Source organism: Phascolarctos cinereus, unplaced genomic scaffold, assembly GCF_003287225.1.
Source record: "Phascolarctos cinereus isolate Bilbo 61053 unplaced genomic scaffold, phaCin_HiC Scaffold_4;HRSCAF=312, whole genome shotgun sequence".
In the NCBI taxonomy this organism is placed as follows: Eukaryota; Metazoa; Chordata; class Mammalia; order Diprotodontia; family Phascolarctidae; genus Phascolarctos; species Phascolarctos cinereus.
In genome coordinates, this window is record NW_027555847.1 from 478,736,862 (window position 1) to 478,764,442 (window position 27,581).

Genomic DNA, 27,581 nt, shown 5'->3' on the forward strand with positions numbered 1-27,581 from the left:
AGGTAGGGACACTGCAATGAAGAATTGTGCCTCTGGTAAATTCTGATGATAAGCAGGGAAGAGCCAGACTCAGAGTCAAACTGTCTTTTAGTATGTGTGTTGACTGAACCCATGTTAAAGAAGAATGGCATTTCACAGACTAGCAAAGGGAAAACCCCTAGCCGAAATCTGGCAATGAAAGCTGTGATTTGCGATTCCCAATAGTCAGGACAGAAAAGTAAAAGATCCACTAATATCTAATGCCACAAAGAATATATTCTAAAAAAAGGAACAAAGACATGCTGGGGAACACAAGGGACCTTCCACTCCCAGGACTCAAAAGTACTTAACAGGACACAGAGGATTCATCCCTCCTACAGTCAGAGTTCCCCAAATAAATACTTCCTATTTCCTTAACTGTATGCATCAGACCCAAGTGTCGATATTAGCAACAGCAACAACATAGCTAACTAATGGTTAGTTAACTAGTTAATAGTCAACTAATTACTAAAACAAATGAGTTAACTAATTACTAAAACTTAAATTAGCTAACTAATTACTAAAATTGTTTTAGAATTCATTGAATAAAAGAGCAAAAAAAAATTAATAAAATTAATTGAGTGCAAATGAAGAAATGTTTTCAATATTTTTAGCAGAAAAAACATTACTTTCTATGGGCTCAGTGAAGTACTTTTGAAATCAAAGAATTTTAGGGAGACTAGGTACAAGTTTAAAATACATTTAAGTAATATGTAAACATGTCTGTATTATTGCTAGATGCCATGTTCAGTTTTATCAGAAAAAAAAAATTCATCTTGTGGAGATTTCAAAAGTCTCTTCCCACTCCAATCTGCCCTCCACATAACTACCTAACTGATAGTCTAAAAGCACAGATCTACATCATTCCCCTACCTTAGATGTCCCAGAGACTCTTTTCTGCCTCTATGACAAAATGCAAATTCCTCTGTTTGTCTTTTAAAAGACATCACAGTCTAGCTCCAGCTTGCCTTTCCAGGCTTAGGATCTAAATATGTCCTTAGCCCACTCCACATTCTGTTCTCCACACACAATATTCCACTGTCCATCTCCATGTCTTTGCTCAGGCTGTCCCCCAATCATAGAGGGCAGCCTGTCTTCATGTCTGACTTGCCAAATCCCCAGCTACCCTCAAAATTGAACTCAAGTACTACGTCCTACAGGTGGTTTATCCTGATCTTCTTGATTGCTAGCATCTTCCCTGTCCCAGAAATTTCTTTATGTCTATTTTGTGTGTGTGTGTGAAGCTATGTGCATGTGTATACATATATATGTATATATATATATATACATATATGTATGTGCTTTTCTGTGTGTTGTTTCAGCCAATAAAACACAAGGCCCTCGAGGGCAGGGATTGATCCAATTTCTTCTTTGTAGCCCCCAACATCTGGCACAGTATATGTCACTCAGTAAGAATTTTATAAATACATGTTGAATTCATTAATTACACAGTTAGTAAAGATTATATTTTTCTTCTCAGGTTAAGAAAATTGTTCAAGTTTTGATATGTGTCTGTGTTTTTTTTTTCCCTTCTTTTAGGAATCAACACTAAATTCTAGATTTAAATAACGCTTTTACTGAATCTGAATGGTATTTAAATCTAGGATTATATTTTGTATTGTTTGGGGGAAAGGGAGGGTTTGGAAGAAGGGAGCACAGAGGACTGTTCAGACTTGTGATTTTACTGGTACAAGGAACATGGAAACTACTGCTACCTATCCAGTTTGACAGCTCTGTACTCTTAAAGTACTAGCTGGGGCACAATGATAAGTGACTTGCCCATAGTTATATTGCAACAGTAGTATAAGAATTTGAACCCAGGCCTTTCTTGAACCCAAGGCCAGTCATCTTCTCACTGTACGTTGCTGATCTTTTCATAAATCTTGTGTTGCAAAACTAAAGGTTCATCTGACATTATCATGTTTCCTAATCATGCGAATTATAATTTTTCTTGTTTCTTTTTTTCAGTCTTTTCATTCTTCCCATTTCAAGAAGTCTATGCCCCAGTGTAGAATAATTGATAATAACAGCTCCAGCTGCCAAGTCTCTCTGAAAATCTTTTCTTATTTCCTGAGGATTAATAAGGCTATTCTACAAGAATATTTTGCCAATTTTTTTAATAGTTGGTTTTTATTTCAACCGCACTTTGCTTTGTGCCTTTTGTGAGACTAATACTGTTTCATTGTGGGCTTGAAGGATCCTTGAAATACTTGACTTCCCCACACCAACTGCCACTGCAATATCGCTAACAGTTCCTGTTGCTCTCTTTAAGAACTACCACTTTTACACATTTCTTTGAAGTAATATCCATTCTTAAAACCATAAAAGCAAAAACTATAACAAAAGAGAGCAATGAAACACATCTGGTTTCATCTGGGCAGGGTCACTTGCATGACCATTACTGCCACAAAATGCAACTATAGCAAAATCACTGTTTGTCGCAAATAATTTGCATACCACCACTTAACTCACCTCAGAGGTCATCTGGTCTAAGCTCTTCATTTTACAGATGAAGAAAATGAGACCCAGAGAGGTTAAGTGATTTTCCTAAGGTCACACATTAAGGTAGTAAGTGGCAAAATTGGGTTTCAAATAAACATCCTCTGACTCCAAATCCATGAGCCAGGCCAGAAATCAGATCCTACTAATTGTGACCTTTGCCCTTTCTCCCCTGCTCCCAAACCCACTCTCACCATCCAATCACTAGCTTCTACCCAAACATCTCCATTATTCCTCCAGAGTCATAATTAGGTCCAGGTAATCAGGGCTTTGCCCAAAGGTGGGCAGAGGATTCCAAAAGCATGTGGAAGTTATTCAGCAGTGTAGAAACTACAATGTTAGGCATGTAATTAGCAATAATAATTAATTAAAATAGAAAACAACCAGATGGCAGTGTGTTGAGTATCACCCCTGCTCTACCTATCCCTGATCTTTTCAACTAAAGGCAGATGGTCTTTGTCCTAGGAGCGCAAATTTCTGGTTACCACTGTTAGATTCACCTTTTTCCTTAGGAATATGTTGTGTCAGTGCCCTTTAAATCCATTGCCCTACCAAATGCTTGCTCTGTTTATCACACTACCCATGTGATATTTCTGTCCCTTCCTTGAGGAGGAAACCCCCCAGCTGTGACCTTTGCTCCCTCCCCAACTAGGGAACCATGGTGCACCCTCCCTCTGGCCCCACGCTGAATGATAAGGATCATATCATAGGACAGGATAGAGGTAGAAGAGACCTCATTGGCCAAACTCTCTTATTTTTAAGGGTGAGGAAACTGAGACCCAAGATGTTAAATGAGTTGTCCAAGGTCACACAGTTGGTAAGCAACACACAAAATTTGAACCCAAGCCCTTTGGCTCCAGAGAGGGTGCTCTTTCTACTATGTCCCACAGCCTTCCTGCCAAGGATATGACATATATATGTACTGAACATTATGTTTCCCTAAAAACGTGCTCATCCTTTTGACTTCACTATTTCCGTCAGAGACCCCACCATTCACCCATGTTTCCTTTGTTTGAAGCCTGGGGGTTATCTTTAGTTGTTTCTTATCCCTTGCCTCACATACCCAGTCTGTTGCCAAGTCCTGTCATTTCTAGACCTACAATCTCTCTTACATCTGTTTCCTCCTTGATAACCTCAATGGGACCACCCTAGTTTAAACTCATGTCCCCATTCACCTGTACTACTGAAATATGACTATTCCTTTTCCATACCGTTGCTAGACTTATCACGTGCAGAGATTTGGTCATATGGTTCCTCTGTTCAAAAATCTGAACGCTAGCTAAAAATCTCATTTAAGAGGTGATGGAGGGCAGCTAGGTCTTGCAGTGGATAGAGAACAAGGCTTTAGAGTCAGGAAGACTCCTCTTCCTGAGTTCAAATCTGACCTCGGACCTTTACAAGCTGTGTGACTTGCTAGTATAACATCAAAGATATAAGACTCCAAAGTTAAATTTAGTAAGTAATTTAGTTTTAATTTAGTAATACTAGCTCTGTGACCCCGGCGCTTAACCCTGTTTGCCTTAGTTTCCTCATCTGTAAAATGAGATGGAGAAGGAAATGGCAAATCACTCCAGTATCTTTTCCAAGAAAACCCCAAATGGGGTCACAAAGAATCAGACACAACTGAAAACAGTTGAACAACAACAAAAGAGACAATGGATATCTTCTTCTCAAAAACAGCATCATTTTATATCAGTTTTAAATTTCCTATGATTTGGTCTTATTTGGGGAGGGAGGGAGAAGAAGGGCGAGCATTACAGTTTTTGCGCAAAAGCGCAGGAAAAAAAAGCACAGAACAAAATTGTACCTGTGATTTTTTTAAGGGGGGAGTAATTTTTAGCTCTATTTTCTACAAGGTATTTCTGTTTATTTCCAAAGCCCTAGTCACAGCCTGTCAGGAAGGCATGGCTTTGAAACAGGTTTTAAACACTTTCAAATTATTTCTAGAAGTAATCTTCCCAGTTACACTTGAGATCCTTTCTATACCTGAGATAGAATTATTTCGTAATTTTATATTCCTGATTCTACACTCATTCTGGGTGTAAAACTAGCACCCAGTCATGTTGTTTTCATGAAGAAAGAAAATGTGTGACCACTTACTGGTTTTTATTAAAATGGAGTAATTTCATGACTTACCCCAAATTTCTCAAAATATATACTTTAATGCAACAAAGACTTAGCATCTAAATTCAATTCAATCAATCAGTGTATGAGCATTGATTAAATACCTACTATGAGCCAGACAATGAGCTAGGCAATAAGGCAATAGCAATATAAAGACAAGAATAAAACATTTCTTGTATATGTATATATAGGTATATGTATGTATATGTACACATACATAGATGTGTTTGTATACATGTATGCATGTATATACGTATGTATATATGTGTTATATATGGAGAGAAAAGCAGCTAGGTGGCCTGAAGTTAGGAAGGCCTGAGTTGAAATTTGGTCTCACACACTAGCTGTGTGACCCTGAAGAAGTCACTTAACCCTGTTTGCCTCCATTTCCTCATCTGTAAAAAGAGCTGGAGAAGGAAATGTCAAACTGCAGAATAATATAAAGTTTATAAATAAAAATAAATAGAATATAAATACCAGTTAGTTTGAGAGAGAAGGCAATAGCATGTTTCATGTAGTAGGCAATGCATGAGATGTGTTTTGAAGAGAGGGATTCTTTGAAGCAAAAGCACTTAGTCTATGGAGTCCAACAAAGTGCTCTGTAATACCCAGTCATCAGTGAACAGAAAGGAAATTGTGAAGAGGAGGAGGAGCACAGATGGAGAACTACTTTGAAGTTCAGAGAGAATGCTGCCAACCCCCATAATTGAATAATCCAACATTGGTCAAAATTGTCCTGTCCATTCCACCAACTATGTTATGAGATTATAGTAATACCACCCCACCTTGTGCCCCTACCTCCCAGAAATTTGGAATCATTTCTCAAAGCTTCAGAAAAAATGCAAGTAGATGCTAGATTTAGAACAGCAACAATTCAGGCTACTGGTTTTATCTATAACAATAATAATTAATAATAATAATAATAATGCAGAATTAGCTATTTCAGTAACAAAATAGTAGAAACAATTCTTAAGGTAGTGCTAAGAATGTGAAAAGTCTATGGGGAATGGGAAAGAAAAATGTACAAAAAGATCTTCCTTCCTTCCTATGCTTTTCCCATCCCCTATCTCCCAGAAAGTTGAGGAAGGAAATCCACTAAAATTGTATGAATTGGTATAAGTCTGAAAAAATTGGGCCACTTGCATTTTAAAGGATTTAAAGATATGTTTGTTGATTTGTTGCTGTTAGGGCTTTTTGGCTGTACATGTCTGTGAGAAAGGAAATAACCCTTAATAAACCAAGAGTCTGGGCAAAAAGAAAGTAAACATTTCATTGAAAAAATTTGCAACACATTTTGATTGGAATTGGAGTAAAATTTGGGCAATATTTTTTCTTCTTTTTCTCTAGCCTAACCATTAAGAGAAGGAATAAAAAGAGATCAGTCGGGGCAGCTAGGTGGCGCAATGGATAGAGCACCAGCCCTGAAATCAGGACCTGAGTTCAAATCTGACCTCAGATCAAATACTTGACACTTACTAACTGTGTGACCCTGGGCAAGTTACTTAACCCCAATTGCCTCAAAAAAAAAAAAGAGAAAAAAAAGAGATCACTTATTTCCAAAATTCAATGTATTTTAATACAGGAAATGTATTTAATAAGGAAAGCCTGAATTCATAAGTTATAATAACTTTTATACATGCAGAGAATTAAGGAATCAGGTAAGACCTCTTGGAATGTGAATCTAAGTAATTGTTTCAAGTTATAACAAGAGAGAAGACTTTGGTATAATTTTCAATTCAAAAATTTGATTAAAAAAAACTTTTAGTTTTCTCTGTGGCAGATTTTTATGGAAGTACCTACCTGGATTGTTAAGCTGAGCAGAGTTCAAATGATTTGGACACATATGCAGAAAGTCATCTCTCTTTTTCTCTGGCTGCTCTTACTGCTCTGGAAGTTTTAATGTTTCATTGTTCTGCCCAACCTTGGAGCCAATGCAGAATTGGAATGTTTAAATTATGACTTTGAAATTGGAAAGTGAAGAGTCCTGAGATTTGAATCCATTCTACCCCATGTGTAAAGGCAAATTTAAATGAAACACGCCTAAGATTTGAAAATACAGTTCCTGTGATAACCAACAGGCTAGGAGAATTTGGAATCTTAGCATGATGTCAAAGTGTTTTTGTCTGTCAATTTTTACCCAAGCTAAAAAAAAAAAACCAGCAGAGTCAAACCTCAGAAAAATAAGCTAAGGAATTCCAGCCTGTAAGATCAGCCATGGAAATTTAGTAAAGGGTAGAAAAATTCAATTGTAGGACAATATAACTTTGGAGTTTTATTGTCTTTGATATTCAGTAAGGGAACAAATACTAGCAAAACTAAACCAAAAATTAAGGAAGTAGTGTGATATAAGCATGAGGAAGTATAGACTGAGGGATAAAGGCATGAGTTCAGATTTTGCCTCTGATGCTGATCAGTCACGTGACCCCAGGCAAATCACTTAGGCCTTTGAGCCTAGGTTTCCTCACCTGTAGCTTGTAGTGCCTAGCTAACAGGGTAGTTGTGAGGACTGAAAGAGATAATGCATGTGCACCTTGCCTACTATTGTATCAGGAGCAGGGGTGTAATATAGTAGAACAGAAGATGATCACCTCAGGTCAGGAAAACCCCAGTTCAAGTCCTGCTTGCAGACTGTGTGATTCTGGGCCATTCTCTTAACCTTTCAGTACTCTAGTAAATTATGAAGGTGCTGATCTGGAGCTCCCAATACCACTGAAATCATAAAAATCTTGAAAGCCTGAGTCAACCTTGCTCAGTGCATGTAATAGTCATGAGAAAATGGCTACCAAATGAGACCAAAGCGGGAGAGATGGCTAATAATTTTCAATAATTTTCAATCTTAATTCACAGATGCTTTCATCCTAGTGTAGATTTGGGAACAAGATAAGCTGGAATCCTCCTATTGGAGAAGAAAGCTTTAAAAAGCATATCAGGATTCTGATTCTAACTTGAATGCACAGTAGATGCTTTGTTGTCATGCTTGTTCAATCATTTCAGTTGTGCCCAACTCTTCATGACCCCATGTGGTGTTTTCTTGGCACAGTAAATGATACCTGGTCCCTTTTTCATCTTGTATTTTTGCTATGGTGAATTCATGCCACTGATATTAATAATGATGATACAGCTAACACTTATATAGCACTTTCTTGTGCCAGGCACTGTGCTAAAGTGTTTTGCTATGATTATGTCATTTGGTCTCACAACAACCCTTGGAGGTAGGTGCTATTATTATCCCCATTCTACAGATGATGAAACTGAGGCAGGCCCAGGTTAAGTGACTTGCCCAGGGTTACACAGCTAGTAAGTGTCTGAGGACAAATTTGAACTCAGGTTTTCTTGACTACAGGCCTGGTTCCCTATCCACTGTGCCACCTCATTGCCTCATTTAGTTTAAAATGTGTTAGAATGATTGTAGGATAATTAGTATATGAGTAAAATGTAAGGCTAGGACTTCAGGAAGGGAAGAAAAGAGCTAGTAGCTTTGAAGAGACAGAACTTCATGGGTCACTGCGTAGTGTGGAATCTATCAAGAACTGTGGTTACTTTGATTATTTACCTGGGATCCCATTTGATCCTAGATTAGACACTTCTATCTTAGTAGATTCACTGAATTAGAAGATAGCACAGGCACAAGAAGTAATTTTTGACACAGTGTTCACTCTGGCAAATCAGTAGCCCATCAAAGGGAGAATGTTAGCAGGCTATTTACATAAAGTACATCTGATTATTTATTCAGTTTCAGGTAGCTAAATGGGATCAATGGGAAAGACCAGGAAAAGGATTCCTCTAAGGTGGAAACAGGGTATTTCTAACTTATTTCTCATTGTTTTTCCTTCCCTGAAAAGGGTAGAGCCTACACAAAGTTGACCACAGACCTAGCTAGCAAGTGTCAAGTTCATGAGTATATCAAATCTTTACCTAGTATCAAACAGGACTGAAAGAACCTAGATACAGGCCAGACCCAGACTTGGCAGGACAGAACCAAATGGATACACCACTTAGGTATAAAAGGTCACATCACAAAATAGGAGCATTTCCTTCTCTCTTCCTTATACTATGTTCTTTCAGCTCTTAAGAAGATACCCAATTACTCTAATGAACTTTTGTACAACTATTTAACCAGCAATTATGGATGTTTTTGAGCCCAACTGAACCAGAAAAGGAGATACTAGAACATGAATTCTTCTAAGATATACTTACCATTTTAATTAACAGTGATGGGAAGATTCCACACTCAAACATTCTGTTACACTTACTATTTTATTCAGTTTCTAGTCACCATTTCCAAACCATGCAGTCTGTATTTCATCCATTGTTTTTAACCTCTTCATCCCCTTCTTACCAGTATCTCTCTCTCCCACCTCCACCTCCCTTTATGAGTTCCTTTTGCCCATTAGAATGCAAGTTCTTTGAGGGCAGGGACTGTCTTGCTTTCTTTTATTTGCATACTCAGCACTTAGCACAGACTGGCACATACTGAGTGTCTAATAAATGCTTTACCATTCTTTCATTCATGCATACACTCTTATTTCTGTGTTATTGTTCAGCTGGATGTGTGATTTCTACAGACACATAAGGTCCCCCATCTTATCCTTTGCAGTCTGTTATGGCAAAGGCATCTGAGTCTGGGATCACTAAATCACACAATATTTCCTTATGGAAATATTCATGGGTTAGACTGTCGTGGCGATCTCTCCAGGCTAAGAACCAATACAGCTTCCCCTGGCATGTATATATCAGTGAAACCCAGGAACATGCCCAGGCCTTGAATCCAGAGTGAAGAAACAATTTTTAGCATATAATACCTCAGCAACACACAAAAATACTCCAGAGTTACTATTCCAACTCCCAGTTGTGCTGCTAAATCAGGTTTCCAGAGTAAGGCTACTATACCTACTCCCAGGATTCAATGGATAGCCTTGAGGAGTTGGTGGTACCATTTCTAGTGCTATAGCTCTGAGCCCTATCAGTGTGTTTCTTAATTATCAGTCAGTCAGACCTTAATTAACTATTGTTGAGAAAGGGGTTATTTACTAAGGTGGTATAGTAAGGACAATTGGTATAAAACATCCCCCATTGTTGGAGAAAGTAGGTCCAAGCTTATTGCACATATGGCAAAGAGGGTATAGCACATGGTTGCTAGAAATTCTTTTGCTGGAGTCCTCAATATTCCCCTTAGCTATGGTGTCACTTTTCTGCTGAACTCTTTGTAGAGCCTTGAATCTGCATCTATTCTGTACTCAACTGTCCAGACACTGCCCAGACATTGTCATCAGCTGATCTGAGAACCGAGATGAGATGGGAAAATGGGAACTTCTACTTCTCAGAACCTCTGAGGCTCACAAGGTAATCATACTGATCCCATCCTATAGGGCCTGTGTTGCCCAACGCTCTTAAAAAACCTTCACTTGATCCTTCCATCCCTGTTAACTTTTTCCATCCCTGCTAACTATTACCCTACATCTCTTCTGACCTTTGTGCCTAAAGTCATTGAGAAGGCCATTTACAATAGGTACCTCTACGTTCTCTTTTTTCACTTTCTTCCTAACTTCCTACAATCTGGCTTCCAACTTCATCATTCAAACAAAGTTTCTCCAAAGTTACCAATGATCTCTTAATCATCAAATTCAATGGCATATTCTCAATCCTCATTCTTCTGGAGCACTCTATAGCTTTTGACATTGTGGATCATCCTCTTCTTCTTGATACTTCCTTCTCGCTAGGTTCTTGGGACACAACTCTCTCTGGGTTTTCCTCCTGCCCATCTAACCACACCTCAAGTCTGCTGTGCTGGATTCTCACCCAGGTCACATCCACTAGTCTTGGGTATCCTACCCAGCCCCCTCTCTATTACTTTACTTAGTGATCTCACCAGCTCCCATAAATTTTATTATCATGTCAATGCTAATGATTCTAAAATCTACTTATTCAGCCCTAATATCTCTACTGATCTCCAGTTTCACATCTCCAACTGCCTTTCAGGAATTTTAAACTCAGTGTGTCCAAAATGGAACTCAATATCTTTCCCCTCAAACCCTCTCCCCTTCCAAACTTCCCTATTACTGTCAAGGACACCACCATCCTCCCAGTCCTCTGGGCCCATAATGTAGGTACCATTTTTAACTCCTCACTATCTCTAATACCCTATATCCAATTTGTTGCCAAGGCCTGTTGATTTCACCTTTACAACATTTCTTGAATAATCCTTTTTACCTCTGACACTACCAGTACTGTGTTGCAGGCCCTCATCACCTCATACCCAGACTATTGCAATAGCCTGCTGTTTGGTCTGCCTGCAACAAGTCTCTCTCCATTGCAGTCCATCTTCCATTTAGATGTCAAAGTGATTTTCCTAAAGCACCAGTCTCACAATGTCACTGCCATATTCAATAAACTCCAGTGGTTCTGTATCATCTCAAGAATGAAATGGAAAATCCTCTCATTGTGTTTAAAGCCCTTCATAACCTAGCCCTGTCTCACCTTCCCACTCTTCTTACATCTTTACACCTGGCCCCTCCATGTGATCTTTGAACCAGTGACACTGACATCTTGGCTGTTCCATGAAGACACTCCATCTCTAGGCTCAGGGCATTATCTTTGGTCTCCATACTGGCACTGGCACCATACCTGGCACATAGTAGTTTGTTTTTTAAAAATGAACTTATTTTGATTCAACAACAATCACTTCCATAAGTTTTTGAGTTTTAAAATTTTCTCCCCCTCTGTACCTACCTCCCTCCCCAAGACAGCACACAATCTGATATAGCCTATTCATATACATTCCTATTACATATTTTCACATTAGTGATGTTGTAAGTAAGAATTAGAACTAATAGGAGGAACCACCAGAAAGAGGAAACAAAACACAACAGAAGAAAAAATAGCAAATAGTTTGCTTCAATCCACATTCAAACTCCATAGTTCTTTCTTTGGATGTGGATAGCATTTTCCATCATGAGGCCTTTGGAGATGTCCACATAGTAGGTTTTTAATAAATGCTTATTGATTGATTGAGTGGGGTAACTGATTTGCCCACTCAAGGGTCCTCACTCTTACAAAGGTAAACACCACCTGCACCAAGTTGAACTCAAGGTAAGCTCCCTCCAAAATGATCCCTGGTCTGGAGGCCTATTTAGCCACAGATTCTCACAGAAAGGGTGGGATCCTTAGATCTAAGGAGAAGTATCAACACATGTAGAGCAAACTTCTAGCATCAGCCACTACTTCCCCAGAAGGGGAGATAGTGTAGTAGAGTAAGAAGAATGCTAAACTTGAGATGATGAATTTGGAATCAGAACCAGAGTCCAAATTCTGGTTCTGCCACTTAATCCCTGAATGACCTCCAGTATCTCACTTTGCCTCTCTAGGCCTTAACAATAATGAGCAGAAGGAGGAGGAGGAGGAGGACAAGAACAAGAAGAAGGAGGAGGAGGAAGAGGATGTTGATCTCTCCAATAAGCTATATTTCTTTTTAAGACATGAGGATAACTAGTATACTGCTAAATGTACAATTTTACAACAGGGTTGTATTATTCTGTAATAACTTACCACAAATTATAGCATTAGCTACATTGACAGTAAGTACTAAATAGATGATGGCATCAAAGAACAACATATTATTTAAAAGGGTGTTTGTCAATGTGTATGCATGAATAAAGTTCAGTGAAAAATATCATATATTATCACTACCTAAAAGCTGAAATATTAATAGTAAATGCTACAAACATTTTACTTAAACATTCAACAAAAGCTATACTGTCTACAATACTTCAGAAAATGCAAGGTTTGTTTTTTTTAAATAAAATTTATGGACTCTTCAAATCACTGAGAAATCACATCTCTAGGACACTAAGTACTCTTATAATGCTCTTGTCATTCAGTTGTGTTTGACTTTTCATGACCTCATATGGGGTTTTCTTGGCAAAGATGCTGAAGTGGTTTGCCATTTCCTTCTCCAATGGATTAGGGCAGAGGTTAAATAAATTTCCCAGGGGCACACAGCTAATGAGTGTCTGAGGCCAAATTTGAACTCAGGTCCTCCTGACTCCTGATCCAACATGTTTTTGAGTTCTCATTTATATTACAATGATTGTCTAGACATCTTAGCAGGGACCGTCTTATTTCTTTTTATCTCTCCCAGTGCCTAGCATGGGTAACATAACAAAGTGAATATACAGTACTGCCCAGTGATCAATTGTCTACAGCATTGACGACAAAGCACTGATATTGTAAAGTATCAAAGATGAAATTATCTTCGATCTTATTATAACATTGAAAATATTTTTTCATAGACACGAAGTCACTTAATGTTGGACAGTACATCAAGACCATCTATTTCAAACCATAATCAACTCATGAGTTGCAAGACTGCAAACAAATAAGCAGTAATCCAAGCTCTGCTTGAAGATCTCCAGTCACTTCTTCAAGGCAACCCATTTCATTTTTGGACTACACTAGTTATTTAGAAGTTTGGTTTGGGGATTTTTCCCCTTATGTTGATCCAAAATCTGCCTTTCCATAACGTCCACTCATCAATCTTAATTTCGTTCTGTGCAGCAGGTAGACAGGCTTACTAAGTGCTAGGAACTGTAGTAACTGCTGGGGATACTGAGGCAAGCAAAAAGAAAAACAATTGCTTACAATTTCTAGGTCTGTATCTCAAGGAGATCATAAAAATGGGAAAAGGACCCACATACAAAAATATTTAAAGCAGCTCTTTTTGTGGTGGACAAGAACTAGAAATGTAGGGGATACCCATCAATTGGAGAATGGCTGAACAAGTTGTACTATATGAATGTAATGGAATACTATTGTTCCATAAGAAATGATGAACAGGCAGACTTCAAAAAATCCTGGAAATACTTGCATGAACTGATGCTGAGTAAGATGAGCAGAACCAGGAAAACATTGTACACAGTAACAGCAACATTGTGTGATGACCCGCTTTGATAGACTTAGCTCTTCTCAGCAATGCAAGGATCTAAGAGAATTCCAAAAGACTCATGATGGAAAATGCTATCTACATCCAGAGAAAGAACTATGGAGTCTGAATGCAGATTGAAGCGTACTATTTTTCCTTTTTTCGTTTTTTGTTTTTTGTTTTTTCTTTCTTGTGGTTTTTTCCTTTGGTTCTACTTCTTTGCAACATGACTAATGTGGAAATATGTTTAATATGATGGTACATGTATGGCCTATATCAGATTGCATGCCGTCTTGGGGAGGGAAGAAGGGAAAGAAAATTAAAGCTCACAATCTTATAAAAGGGAGTGGTGAAAACTAAAAATAAATAAATATTTTTTAAAAAGAAAAGAAAAACAATTGCCTTCAAGGAGTTTACATTCTAATAGGGGAAGAGGATAGAAAAGGGAGCTGAGAAGGAAGAGAGAAGGTGGCTGAGGGGGGTTGGGAGGGAGGACAGAAATAAAACAGGATGTTCTAAGGTGAGAAGAGCCCAGCCTAAAGGTCCAAATGAGTGAGACATGGTCCAGAGAGTCAGAAGCATAGTCAGGAGAGTAATGAAAGAGGAGGGGCCAAACAGAACAAGTCTAATCTTTCTCTCTCTCTTGAGGCAGCTAGGTGGCTAGAAGCAGGGCCTGGAGTCAGGAAGACAACTTCCTAAGTTCAAATCTGGTCTCAGACACTTACTAGCTGTGTGAATGCCAAGTCACTTCACCCTGTTTGCCTCAGTTTCCTCATCTATAAAAATGAGCTGGAGGAGGAAATGCCAAACCACTTCAGTATCTTTGCCAGGAAAACCCTAAATGCTTGACTGAAAGACAACTGAACAACAACAAAAATTGTCTTCTTCATGACACCCTTTCAAATATTTGAAGACTACTATCATACCCCTCCACTCAATATTTTTCTTCTTTGGGCTAAATACCGCCACTTGTTCCAAACAATCCTTTAAGTCTCAACTAAAATCCTGTCTTTTACAATAAGCTTTTCCAAATCCCTCTTAATTCTAGTGTCTTCTCTCTTATTTGTTGCCTACTTATCTTGTATATAATTTGTTTGTACATAGTGGTTTGGATGTTGTCACCCCCATTACATTTTAAGTTTCTTGAGGTTAGGAGCTATCTTTTTTGTATTCCCAGCAATTAATACAGTACCTAATACATAGTAGGTGCTTAATAAATACTTCTTGACTGATTCATTTTCATATAACATGATTTTAATTCCCTTCACAGCCTGAGCTTAGTGTTTTTAGTAAGTAGAAAGTACACAAACAACAAAAATGGAGCTAAGCATCGTATAGTTATGATGACCAAGCTTTACTCCATAGAAGAATTGATAAAAATCTCGGTTAAGAGAACCTATCTCTCTTCTTTGTAGAGGTCGGAAACTATGAGTATGGAATATCACATATACTGTCAGACATGGTTGATTTTGTTGGATTTTTTTCCTCTGCTTTTTTAAATTTATTTCTATGTTGTTACAAGAGATAGATCACTGTGTAGGGGAGGAGGAAGAAACATATTTAGAAATGAAGGTGATATAAAGCCAGAAGATAACAATAAAAAGAAAAGAGAAGCCCAAGAGGTTAAACCCAGAAGAGAGCAACTCCCTAAGTATACTAAGTAAAGCCTCAGAAAAGAGAATGGCTTGATCACAAAGATTCCAAAAGTGTCTGGAAGAAATGAAGAGACAGGGACAAGAGACAAAATATGAAATTAGAACTTTTGAGGGGAAAAAAATGAAACTAGAACTCCTGACTTTCTAAAAAATAGAATGGAGCAAATGGACAATTCAATGAAGCAATAACTAGAAATATTAAAACAAAGTCAAAAGACTGAAAAAATGAGAAAAATAAGGAAGGTATCTTCTATTAGAAATCAAGGGTAGGTTTTCCCACTTCTAAGCCCACAGCATCATTCCACTTTGCCATGAGGTCTCAAAGATTATAGAGAGCATACCACACCAGTCACACAGGACAGCACTTTCAAGGACTCTGGCTCCTTCTCTGATGCTTATGTGCTATCTTGAGTCCCCTAAAAACCTCATTCCTGTAAACAAACAAACAAGGAAACAAATAAATAACCTCTGTCTACGTGCCTTGACTCAACTTCCTCTCCTTTACCTCATTCTGCAACACTGCAGTCTAGCTTTACACTTCATCACTCAGCTGAAACTTCTCTCTCCCACTTGACCTTCATACTGTTTATAGAATCACAGGATTTGAGAGTTGGAAGGGCATCCAGCAACTCTCTGGTTTAACCCATTTATCAATAGAATCCCTACCATTCCGTGGTCATAATAGGGCACAGACAAGTGTCTAACCTCTGCTTGAAGACCTCCAAGGAGGAAGAACCACCAGTTCTCAAGGCATCCCTTTTTACTTTCTGACAGCTCTAATTATCAGGATTTTTTTTCTAATGATAAGCATTTATATAGGGCTTTAAGGTTGGTAAAGCATTTTATAAATATTACCTTACTTTTTTCTCACAAAAACCTTAGGAGGGAGGTGCTTATATTACACTTATTTTACAAACAAGAAAACTAAGGCAAGCAGTTTTTCAGATTTTTCTGACATTAAACCCAAATTTGCCTCTTCGTAACTTCCACCCACTGCTTCTGGTTCTTTCCTCTGGGAAAAAACAGAATAAAGCTAATCCTTTTTCCACATGACAGCCTTTCATATACTTGAAAACAGTGATCATGCCACTCTTAAGTCATCTGTTCTCTGGGATAATCATACCCATTTCGTGTGTCATAGACTCAAAATCTTTCACCCTCCTGGTTGCCCCACTTTGGACATACTCCCACTTATCAGTGTTCTTCATAAACCATGGTGCCAAGACCTAAACACAATCCTACGTGTGAGGTCTGATGAGGGCAGAGTATGGTGGACCTATGATCTCTCTGTTCCTGGAAGCTATGTCCTTAAGGCATCCCATGATCTCATCAGCTTTGTTGGCAGCTGCAACACCCTTCTAACTCCATATTCAGCTCCCAGTTCACTAAAAGCCTCAGATTTTTTTTTCAGAACTAATCATACCCCTCCCTGTATTATACTTGTGAAACTGATCTTTGTGTACCCAAGTGTAAGACTTTATATTTATCCCTACTAAATTTCTTCTTATTACATTCCATCTAGTGCTTTAGCCTGTCAAGATCCTTTAGGATACTGACTCTGTTATCTAGTGTGTTAGCTATCCCTCCCAGCTTGATGTCATCTCAGTGCCCTCATTGATGAGTGTACCATCTATGTCATTAATAAAAATGTTAAATAGTGCAGGACTGAGCAGCGATCCGGGGGTCACTCCACTGAAGACCTCCTGCCATATTGACATTGAACAGCTAACAATTCCTCTTTGAGTCTGGCTATTCAACTAGTTATAAATCCATCTGATTGGATTATCAGGATAAGGGTATTCAAGTATTTAGTTTATGGACTTCCTTTCCTTCTTCCCTCTCCCTTTCCTCTCCTATGTCTTCCTCCTCCTCTTTCCCCTCTTCTTCCTCCTTTTATTATTAATAATAATAACAATCAACTTACATTTATAGGTTTACAAAAGTGTTTATAGCACTTTAAGATTTACAAAATGTTCTCCTCGCAGCAATCCCATGAGGTAGGTAGAATAAATATTTTCATCCCCATTTTACAGATGAGGAGAAGAAAGACTGGAGAAAAATGAATTGCACAAGACTAGTAATCAGTTTTTATTACAAGCCCAGTATTCTTTCTGTTACATTATCCTGCCTCTCATCATGTAGTTAATAATAACCAGCATCAATCCAGCACTTTAAAGATACAACACACTTCTACATTTTATCTCACTTGATCCTGACAACCGTGCTGTGGAGTAGATACAATTTTACTTTGTCCATTTTTTTTTTTGAGGCAGTTGGGTTTAAGTTACTGACTTGCCCAGGGTCACTCAGCTTATAAACATCAAGTACCTGAGACTGGATTTGAACTCAGGTCCTCTGGACTCCAGGGCTGGTGCTGTGTGCACTGTACCCTTTCTCTATTTTACAGATGAGGAAACTAAGTCATAGAGGGATTAAATGACTTGCTCAAGATCAAAAAAATAGGATCTAAGGCAAGATCTGAACTCAGCTCTTCTTGATTCCACTTAATGCTTCTATAAATTTTCTCTTCCTTCCATATATCCTTGTGTGTGGGGGGGGGGTTATCTGCAAAGTATTATCTCACAAAAAATAGAAACTACATAGTCTAGGAGCATTAATTACTATTTCTAATTTAATTGCATCTTTGTAAAAATATAAGTGCATCTTTAAAGAGCTGTCTGGAATTGACTAGAAGCTATTTTAATAAGACTTACATGTTTTTATTAAAATGGAAATTTCCAAAGGTCATGTGCTTAATGTTCAGGTTACTGCCTTTTAAATCTATATGCAACTTCCTATTGGCCAATTATAAAAGATGCCAAGAGGTTTGAATGATAAGGAGAGTCAGGCAGACCCCCTAAACCTCAGAAGTGTTGTTAACATCTGATTTGGCATCTTTTCTGTTTGATGGTTACTTAGAACTTCTGGGACTAAGGCAGCTCAGTAGAATACAAAGGCAAGTCCCCCAATCCATCATTCCTGAAGCTCAGGCTGACTGACACCTTTTTTTTTTTTTTGGAAGCTGCCGCTTGGTGTGATTCAGCCTATACATAATAGCCTCTGTGGTGTTTCTATTTGCCGAAGTAAAAGTTAAATTGCTTTAAAAAAAAAACCTTTATAGATTTGTTTGCAAGTTTCTAGGGGTGTTGTTAGTCATGTGTTTTATTGCTATAAAGTAATCCTAAACCACCAAAAAGCCTGTATCAACAAAAACTAAATGGTATAGACTACAAATTATTTAAACAGCCACTTCCTTGACTCAGACACACATTGTGAAATCAAAAGATATTAAGATTGTACCAAAAGGGAAAAAAAACAAACTTGTTTTTTGGCATAGTCATGTTAAAAGATTATACCACCAATTTCAATTTCATAAAGTAGAATCAAGATCATTGGGGAGTTTAACAGAAAAGAAGGAGTTATGTGACTGTAGTGGACAGCTGCTCGTATCAACTATCAAGATGATTGCAAATGACCAACCCAACAAATGGAAAAGGGTTATAGAAGAATACATTTACTTAGCTTGTAAGGATACAGCTGTCAAACAGGGCAAGGATACTGAATGGAAAATTATGCCTAAATATTCTTACAGTCAACGGGCAGAGCTCCCTGAGCCTCTCATAGCTACAATCATCCCTACTTCCCTGTCACAACAGCTAGTTTGCGATAGGAAGGTCCTGCCAGCCCCTAAATGATGAACAAAGCGTAAACCCAGGGTTTTCTTAATTTTTATCAAAACAGAGTCTACAGTGACTTGAGACTTATCTAGTTTATATTTTTCTACCTTTTTTCCTCTTTCTTCCTTCTACTTTTTTTAAACAGTGTCCCCAAAGTCTTAGTGTAGCTTTAAGCTTTAATAGCTTAAATAGACTTTTGGGATACCTTGTATAGATTTTTAATGATATTGTTTCTCTTTACATTGCCTAAAGTTACAGAGAACTCACATGAGACAAGCACTCACACGAGGTCAGAAGAAGTGATACATGGACACTCTCAAGGTCTCTCTGGAGAACTTTGGAATCAGTTATGAGACCCGGGAGGCACTGGCGCAGGGCCATCTAGCTGGCATGCCCACATCAAAGAAGGTGCTGTGCTCTATGGGCAAAGCAGAATTTCAATAGCTCAAACGAAACATGAGATGCACAAATTTAAGGACATCTCCACTCCAAATGTTCATAGAGACTACTTGTGCCCGGCCTGTAGTAGAGCCTTCTGAGCTTCTACTGGTCTGATCAGCCACAGTCGGACACACTGTACCTTGAGACTCCAACATCGTGATGTCATTTTAGTCCTCTTTGAATAGAAAGGACAACAATTCTTCCCCCACTTAAAAAGACATCCTTTTAAACTAAGAATTTTTTTTACGTGAAGGATCTTCCTCTATTTTTAACCTTATCTGGTTCCTCCTTCCTCTATTTTTTCTTTTAAAATAGATTTTTACTGCTATCTTTCATTTGCCTAGGTTTTCCCATACTCTTTCCCCTCTTCTTTCCAGGAGAGCCCTATGAAACAAAGAATTTTTAAAAGGAAAGAAAAAAAAAGAAAAATCCCTCTCTCTGTTTTTAACTGTTATTTTGACTGCTTTCCCTCTTCCTACTTAATTACCTTGTTTATCTGACTCTTTCCCCCCACCCCAACTTCTATTTTACTAGCTTGTTTAACCTGCTGTCACCAGGGTAAATTCTTATATGGTCTATTGTCCTTGGGGTTCTTCAACCAGCAGTTCTCAGAGGGGTAGCTGCAGCTGAAGGCCAAAATCTACCACACCCAAGTATGCATTAGCAATACAGAAACAAAAAAGAGAATAATCACTGTCCTATGGGAGTTTGGGAAGTACTTTCCTTAAGGAGCAACTTTGAGAGTCTACAAAAAGCCCTTGGACATCTCTACCACCTACCTGGCAGGATCTTACAATTTACAGTGATAACAAAACCATGTTTTCAACATCCTCATTTTACAGACAAGGCAGCACCAGGTAGTGAAAAGGGCGCTAGACTCAGAGTACAGGACAGACTTGAATTTGAATCCTGTATCTAAAACTAGCTACATAGCCAGGGAGAAATCACTTAAATTCTCTGATGAGTTTCCCCATCTACCTTAGAAAAGTAGGTGAGATAAATGTCAAGCATTTTGCAAACCTTAAAACATTAAATGAGTGTGAACTATTATTATTAAGCAACTGAAGGCAAAGAGGTGAAATAATTTGCCTAATGCAAGGTCAGGGAACTTGGGGCCTAGAGACCATATGTGGCCCTCTAGGTCCTCAAGTGTGGCCCTTTAACTGAATTCAAACTTCACAGAGCAAATCCACTTAATAAAAAGAATTGTTCTATAAATCTTGGACCCAGTCAAAAGGCCACACCCAAGGACCTATAAGGCCACAGACATGTGGAAGACTTCATTTCTTCCTCTTGCCATGGGCCCTGATTGCCTGCTCCATCCCCTTTATATAACTAAGATGCTATAAAGTGAATAGAAGGCACAAAACTAAATGTCAACAAAAAACTAAATGAGTGTTGCTATGGTGTTAAACAGTTGGCTTAATAATTGCAGAAAGAACAAAATGCCTTACTTAGAACCAAGGAATAAAAGTGACAAGGATCGATTCTGGGGGGAAAAAAGATGTAAATAATAGAAATTGAGTCAATTAATAGATTGCTTTTTCTCTAATGCCATACTACTCTCTGTCCAAATGAACTGAAACTCATAACTCTTTAAGCTTCCTAAATCAGCTATCGAGAAGTCCCAGTAAGCTTTTTGGAGTGTTTCCTAAACTCCTTATAGGATGCCATACATAGGAGATACATCATCCTCATCATTAATATTTAAATATTAAATTATATATGCTATAAAGATGATATAATATAATGTAATATAACATAAGTAAATAACTTAGCAAACTTTATAGAATTGTAAATAAGCTATCATTTAAAAAGATAACTGGGTAATATAGTGGATAGAGCACTAGACCTAGAAGCAGGAATACCTAAATTCAAGTCCTGCCTCAGACAATAACTAGCTGTATGACCTTGTACAATCAGTCAGCCAGTCAATAACCATTGAAGTGCCAGGCACTGTGCAAGTTGATTAACCTCTCATCCTCAGTTTCCTCATCTGAAAAATGACAATAATATTAGCACTTACTTCGTAGGATTATGAGGATCAAATGAGATGGCATATGTAAATATTTTGCAAAGCTTGAAGCCTCCATAAATGTTAGCTATTATTATTATTAAATCCACTTTGAGATTTCCAAAGTGTTTTACATACATTAACCTTTATGCTGGAAGACATATCATCAGTCATGTCATCTAGTCATCCATTCCAACCCCTTTATTTTCATGATTAGGAACTAAGGTCCAAGTGGTTAAGAGACCTGCTCAAAGTCACAAAGGAAGTATGCAACAGACCCAGGTCCACGACCCATGACTTAAAAACATTTCTCTTCATAGAAAATGCTAGAACTGCAGGGAAACTTAAAGATTATCTAATGCAACCTTCTGGCCAATGCAGATGATAAAGATTCACCTATGCAAATTTCCCATACAGAGAAGAGTTCTGATTTTATCTACTAAATTAATATATATTATAGTATTATATGTAATATAATAATGCATATTATATCATATTTGTTATACTGTATATAATAATGTCATAATACTATTTTTTAATAACATAATTAATATAGTAATAGCCAAAGCTAAGCTCAGGTTATCTAGCACTGTCCACATCTCTCCCATAGTGGGCCACACCAAATAAAGCACATTTAACAACTAAATGCCAGTTAAGTGTACTTTTTTTTCGTTTTTGAACTCAAATTAAACATTGATTTGAGAGAAGAAAGATTAGCAAGAGAGGAAAGAGAAACACACATTCTCAATCAGTATTTACCCGTATTCTCCACCGACGTAACCAGATTTTCCTTAGTTACCTCCAGTATGAAATAGAGTAGGTACTAGGAACAACCTTGCAAAACCGAGGTGCTTTGTTTACTAAAAGTCTGAAGCACTTACTCTGGCTTTAGTTTTCTTCCCGTCCCCTGTTTTCATTAGTTAAAAGGGAGCAGTTAATGTTTGTATTCCGATCTGATTTCCTGTGGCAACAGCAAACACTTAGTACAATTCACAGCCTGAATAAGAATATGGCCATTCTTTATTTCGTGGCCTTGGTTGCCATTCAATGCAATTCATGTCAACAAGCATTAATTCAGAACCTACCAGGAGCTAGGAGTACAGTGTTAGATGTAAAGAGAGAAGACAAGAATCCAAATTGTATCTTTCCTCAAGGTCCCAACTTTCCCTTCACTCTGACTCAAGAGAGCTCTAGAGCTACTTTCCACTCCATGCCCTAGAATTACATTGGACACATTTTATATTTACTTAAGTCATCTCTCCCATCCTGCCCCTTGAATCTAAGCTTCCTGAGGGCAGGAGCAATCACTTACATTTTGGTCCTCATGTGGTATCTGGCACATAGAAGGTGCTAAATCAATGCTTGTTGAATAGAACACAAATTTCTCCCTCCCTCCCCCAATCCTATTCTGGAGGGACAGGAGAATGGGCCTTCTTGGGGGTGAGCACTAATCAAACAGTCACACTTGTTCTTTCCTCTTCCAGCCCCAGGGATACAGAATCGCCAGCTCCCTAAGCATAAACCATCCTTTCCCTTGCCACAACTTTCTGGTCCTCTTCTCCCCATCTACCTCAGACCTGCAAGGCTAGGCTACACTGAGCTTCTACCTGCTTTCTCTGGAGAGTCAATTATTAAAATTTTAGTATAAACATTTACACTTCAGAAATTGGTAAATGCTACAAATCAGGGCTTGATTTACTGTTCTGTGATTTCTAGACTTAAGAAAGTGAAGGAGAAAATGTTAGTGATGCAATTAAACTTGAAGTGTGTCGTGATTATGTGTTGTTTGTTTGTTTGTTTTTTTAATTCGGTGAGCCTCCTGTTAAACATTCATCAGGACAACAGGGCAGCCCTACCTAACCCAGGTCCCAATCTAGTTCTGTCTGCCTCTTCCATAGTGCCCTCTGGCATTTCATTTTCCTGTTAACAAACTTCTCATCATCTTAGACCTTTTCTTTTCTTGTTCCTCCCACCTTCTGGTACTCACAGACTTGGCTTTCCCCAAATGATACTTAACATCCCTAAATCATCCATTTCAGTATGAGTTACATTCTTATCTCACTCTATTACATGAACTCTGGTCCTGGAGGGAAATTGGCATACTTTTTACTCCTCATTATCACTTCCAAAATCTCTCACCACTGTTATGTAGTGATCACTCCTCCTTTGGTGTTCACACTGATATGACCCATCTTGGTGGCAATTTAATAATAATAATAGCTAACATTTACATAGCTCTTTAAAGACTGCAAAGTTCTTTACAAATATGACATCATTTGATCCTTACAACAATCCTGGGAAGTAGGTGCTATTATTATGCCTATTTTACAGATGAGAAAATTGAGACAAGCAGAGGCTGAATGACTTGCCCAGGATCTTTCAGCTAAGTGTCTAAAATCAGATTTGAACAGAGGTCTTCCTAATTCCAGGGATAGTGTTCTATCCACTATGCCACAGTCCTGCCCTTAGGTCATTGTGCTTCCTTTCACGAGGAGTTCAGTCCTGCTTTCCATTTTACCCTCTGTCCTTTCCAGGAGACTACAATAAATGCTCTGATTTCCCTCAAATACTCTGGCCTTCCAGTGCTTCAGTCTCCTCAGCTCCACTCTAGCTATGCCCAGGAATGGTGGTCACACACTTGAATTTCATCATCTTCATTTCTATGATCAAGAATTCAAAAATCAGGGACAGTTAGGTGGTATAGTGGATACAGTACCAGCCCTAGAGTCAAGAGGACCTGAGTTCAAGTCCTGTCTTAGATCAGACACTTGACACTTACTGGCTGTGTGACCGTGGGTAAGTCACTTAACCCTGATTGCCGCACCAAAAAGCAAAAAAAAAAAATCAAATTTCAAAATTTTTTTTCTGAGCATTCCACATCTCAGGAAGCCTCACTCCTCCAAAAGTTATTGTTTATTCTCACTGCGGCCTCTACTCCTTCCACCCCTCAGTATAGTTTTATCCCTTCCATGTCTCAAGGGATAGGGGTGCAGCACCTGCAATCTGGAAAATTAGAGTAAAATTTTTTGATCCTAGCTTTGTACCAGAGAAGTCTGATTTTTTTTTTCTTTTATGGGGTGTTCACAGTATCTTATTGTAAAATTTGGGGTAAGTCTTTGGTCATAGGCTCTGTGTTGTCTGCAACTTCCACAAAGCTCCCCAAAAATTCCCTTTTAATTTCTTATGCCAACCCTCAACATATGGAAAATAGGATAGGGAAAGTCAGGATGTGGAAGGGGGAACTATACTCTCCCAAGGTATAATTGGCCAGAACTGACCAAATCAGTCTGCTACATCTAAGGACTTTAGAAGCCTTCCCACCCTCCTAAATGAGGAAGTGCTGAGGAAGATCAAATCCCCTGAGTTACCCTGTCAAAATAAGACCAGCAGTAATTGACAAAAGCCTCTTTACCATTGACAGGGGGTTTGGATATCAACTAGCCTCCAGCTCCTAAGGAGTGTTCCCCAATACCCCACATACAATGAATCAGCAACAGTCTCCAGGCTTAGGTTCCTCTACACCCAGGGTCCAGCAGGGTGCTCCCTTCCAGTGCTGATAGCCAGGGAACATCAGCTCTGACTGTCCCTTCTTATTCTATGTCCCCTCAATACGTTTTCTTTTTCTGTCTTCTTGTGTATTCCATGTTTCCTTGTGCTAAACTTTGGTATCCCAAATCTTGCCAAGACTATAATAAGACAGTAACTCATGTTTGATATTGGGATAAAATAAGATATTTGTAGTCCATCTCACAATTAATTAAAAGAGGTTTACTTACCTATTGCGGGAGAAGGGCTCTTGTTTAAGACTCAGCACTCAGTTAGAGTTCCTCATGGCTTTTTTGTATTCAAGTGACCAGGAAACCATGTCAACAACCTGAGCCTTAGTCCTCTGAACCAATCAAGGCCAATTTGAATACCTTTTACTAGCTCACCCCACATGTTGAAAGAAACTAATAGATATTTCTCCTACCATACAGGCCTATCACCCCTATTCTGGCTTCACTCTCCACCCTTCCCAATCTTGACCCTGTAGTTAATCAACTCAACTTTACACTGTACTCAACTCTCTAATCCCTTGCCCCTTGGCCTGTGGTTGCTCAGGCCCTGATAAATACTAATCTTGAGCATTCTCACTATCGGTTTCTATTAATCTGGTACTAACCTAGTAGCAGAGGGAGTCATAAGCCTGTATTTAGTGGATCTGCTAAAAATTGATTCTATCTAAGCTCAACTAGTCCTTCAACAAAGTAAGGCAATCTTATTCTTCCCTACTTTGATCTCTATCATACCTTATCTTCTCTCCTCAAGCCTATTCATCCCTTTCCCTCAGCAAAGGACCTCAGTTCATACATTACTGAAAAAAATAGTAGAGGCAATTTACCAGTGAGGAGGTCCTTCTCCCCTATGCAATATCTCAAGTCTTCTTGGTGTTTTCCTTCTTTCTCTACTCATTTTTACTAGTCTTTGATGAAGACAACACCAACCACTCCAATTCTTCTCTTTCTCTACACTCTCTCAGTGACCTTATCAGCTCCCATGGATTCAGTTATCATCTCTATGCAGATGACTTCCAAATCTGTATACCAGTCCTAGTCTTTTGCCCTGCCTCTCTATTTCAAATAAACAACTATATATTTGACATTTCCAACTAGATGCCCCATAATCATCTTAAACTCAAAGCATCCAAACCTGAGCTCACTATCTTCCCTGGTCCCTAATCCAGACTTTCATGCATTTGTCAAAGAGATTATCCAACTTTCTGTTTATCCCCTTCTTGCCTCTTACTCTACTTCATGGAGATAGCGACATTGGTAACCCTACCTCAGGCCTTTCCTCTCTCATACCTCTATTCCTTCCAATCCATCCACCACATAGCTAACCAGTTGTTAAATATTCACCAGGACAAACTGGTCCTACCTCTCCTATGTCCCAATCCAATCCTGTCTGCCTTTTCCACTGTGCCCTCTGGAATCCCATTCTACTGTTAATAAGCTTCTCTTCATCTTACATTTCTTCTCATGTTCCTTCTACCTTCCAGCACTCACAGAAGATACTGGCACTCCTCCAGAAGATACTGCATCCCTAAGTCATCCATTTCAGCGCTGTTGTGCATCCTTATGGAGGATGGAGGATGGCAGGAGGAATCCATCCTCCACACAGCTGCCAAGGTGATATTTCATAAAACAAGAGGGTGACCAAGTCACTTGGCTGTTCGATAAAGCAGCTAGTAGTACAGTGGATAGAGCACTGAACCTGGAATCAGAAGACCTGAGTTCAAATCTAGCCTTAGACAATGACCAGCTATATGACACTAGGCAAGTCACTTAACCTCTATTTGCCTCAGTTTCTTCAACTGTAAAATGGGGGAGGGGGGTAATAATAATGGCACCTGCCTTTCAGGGTTTTCATGATGATGAAATGAGATAACATTTGTAAAAAGCATTTAGCACAGTGCCTAGTACATAGTAGGAGCCCTATAAATGTTTATTCTCTTCCTCTCTCACCCCCCAAAAAACTGCAGGAGCTCCTTATTACCTCTAAGAGTAAATACTCACTTCTTCTACTTAGCATATGAAGCCCTTCACAACCTGGCTCAAACCTACCTTATTATACTTTGTTCCCCTTCACAAACACTATGACTTCAGTCAAACTGGCTTTTTTGCCATTTCTCACATACAGCATCCTATCTCCTATCTTCATACCTTTCTACAGACTGTATTTCATGCCTGGAATATATGCCTTCCTCATCTCAAGCTCTTAAAATCCCTAAATACTGTCAAAGATCAGCTCAAACACCATGTCTTATATGAGGCCTCTTAAAATGCCCCTAACTACTATTGCCTCCTTCCACCACTTGAATTTGTTATACCTCCTGAGAAAATGTAAGCCCCCTGAGAGCAAGGAACAGTTTTGTTTTTCCTTATATCTGAAGGGCTTAGCACATACGAGGCTTTTACTAAATGTTTGTTCATTGACTGATTCTTCTGTTCTTCACATAATTCAATTGCACCTGGGAAAAATGGGAGTTGTTCAGCAACTTAACCCATAAATTAATCATTTCAACAAACCATTTGATGCACTCATATTTTCTTATACTATAGTCACCAGAACCCTCTGTTTAAGCATTAGTATTAGTTATACTATCTGGGGACAAATGTGGATCTATCTGGTTTTTTATTCAATACAAAGAGTTGATTCTCTCATGGGGGGTATAAAGCCCAAGCAAAACCAAGCAA

The 27,581-nt window shown here is 38.5% G+C and overlaps 1 protein-coding gene across 2 annotated transcripts in view; it reads right to left on the reverse strand.

The window, feature by feature from the left end:
* RP1 (RP1 axonemal microtubule associated) overlaps nt 1–22,198 on the reverse strand; it is a 655,430-nt gene extending 633,232 nt beyond the window's left edge. For both annotated transcript variants that reach the window (XM_021005939.2, XM_078153415.1), the window contains exon 1: nt 22,105–22,198. The gene's annotated coding sequence lies outside the window, so the exon portion shown is untranslated. The remainder of the gene's footprint in view (nt 1–22,104) is intronic.
* Between the last annotated feature and the right edge of the window lie 5,383 nt (nt 22,199–27,581).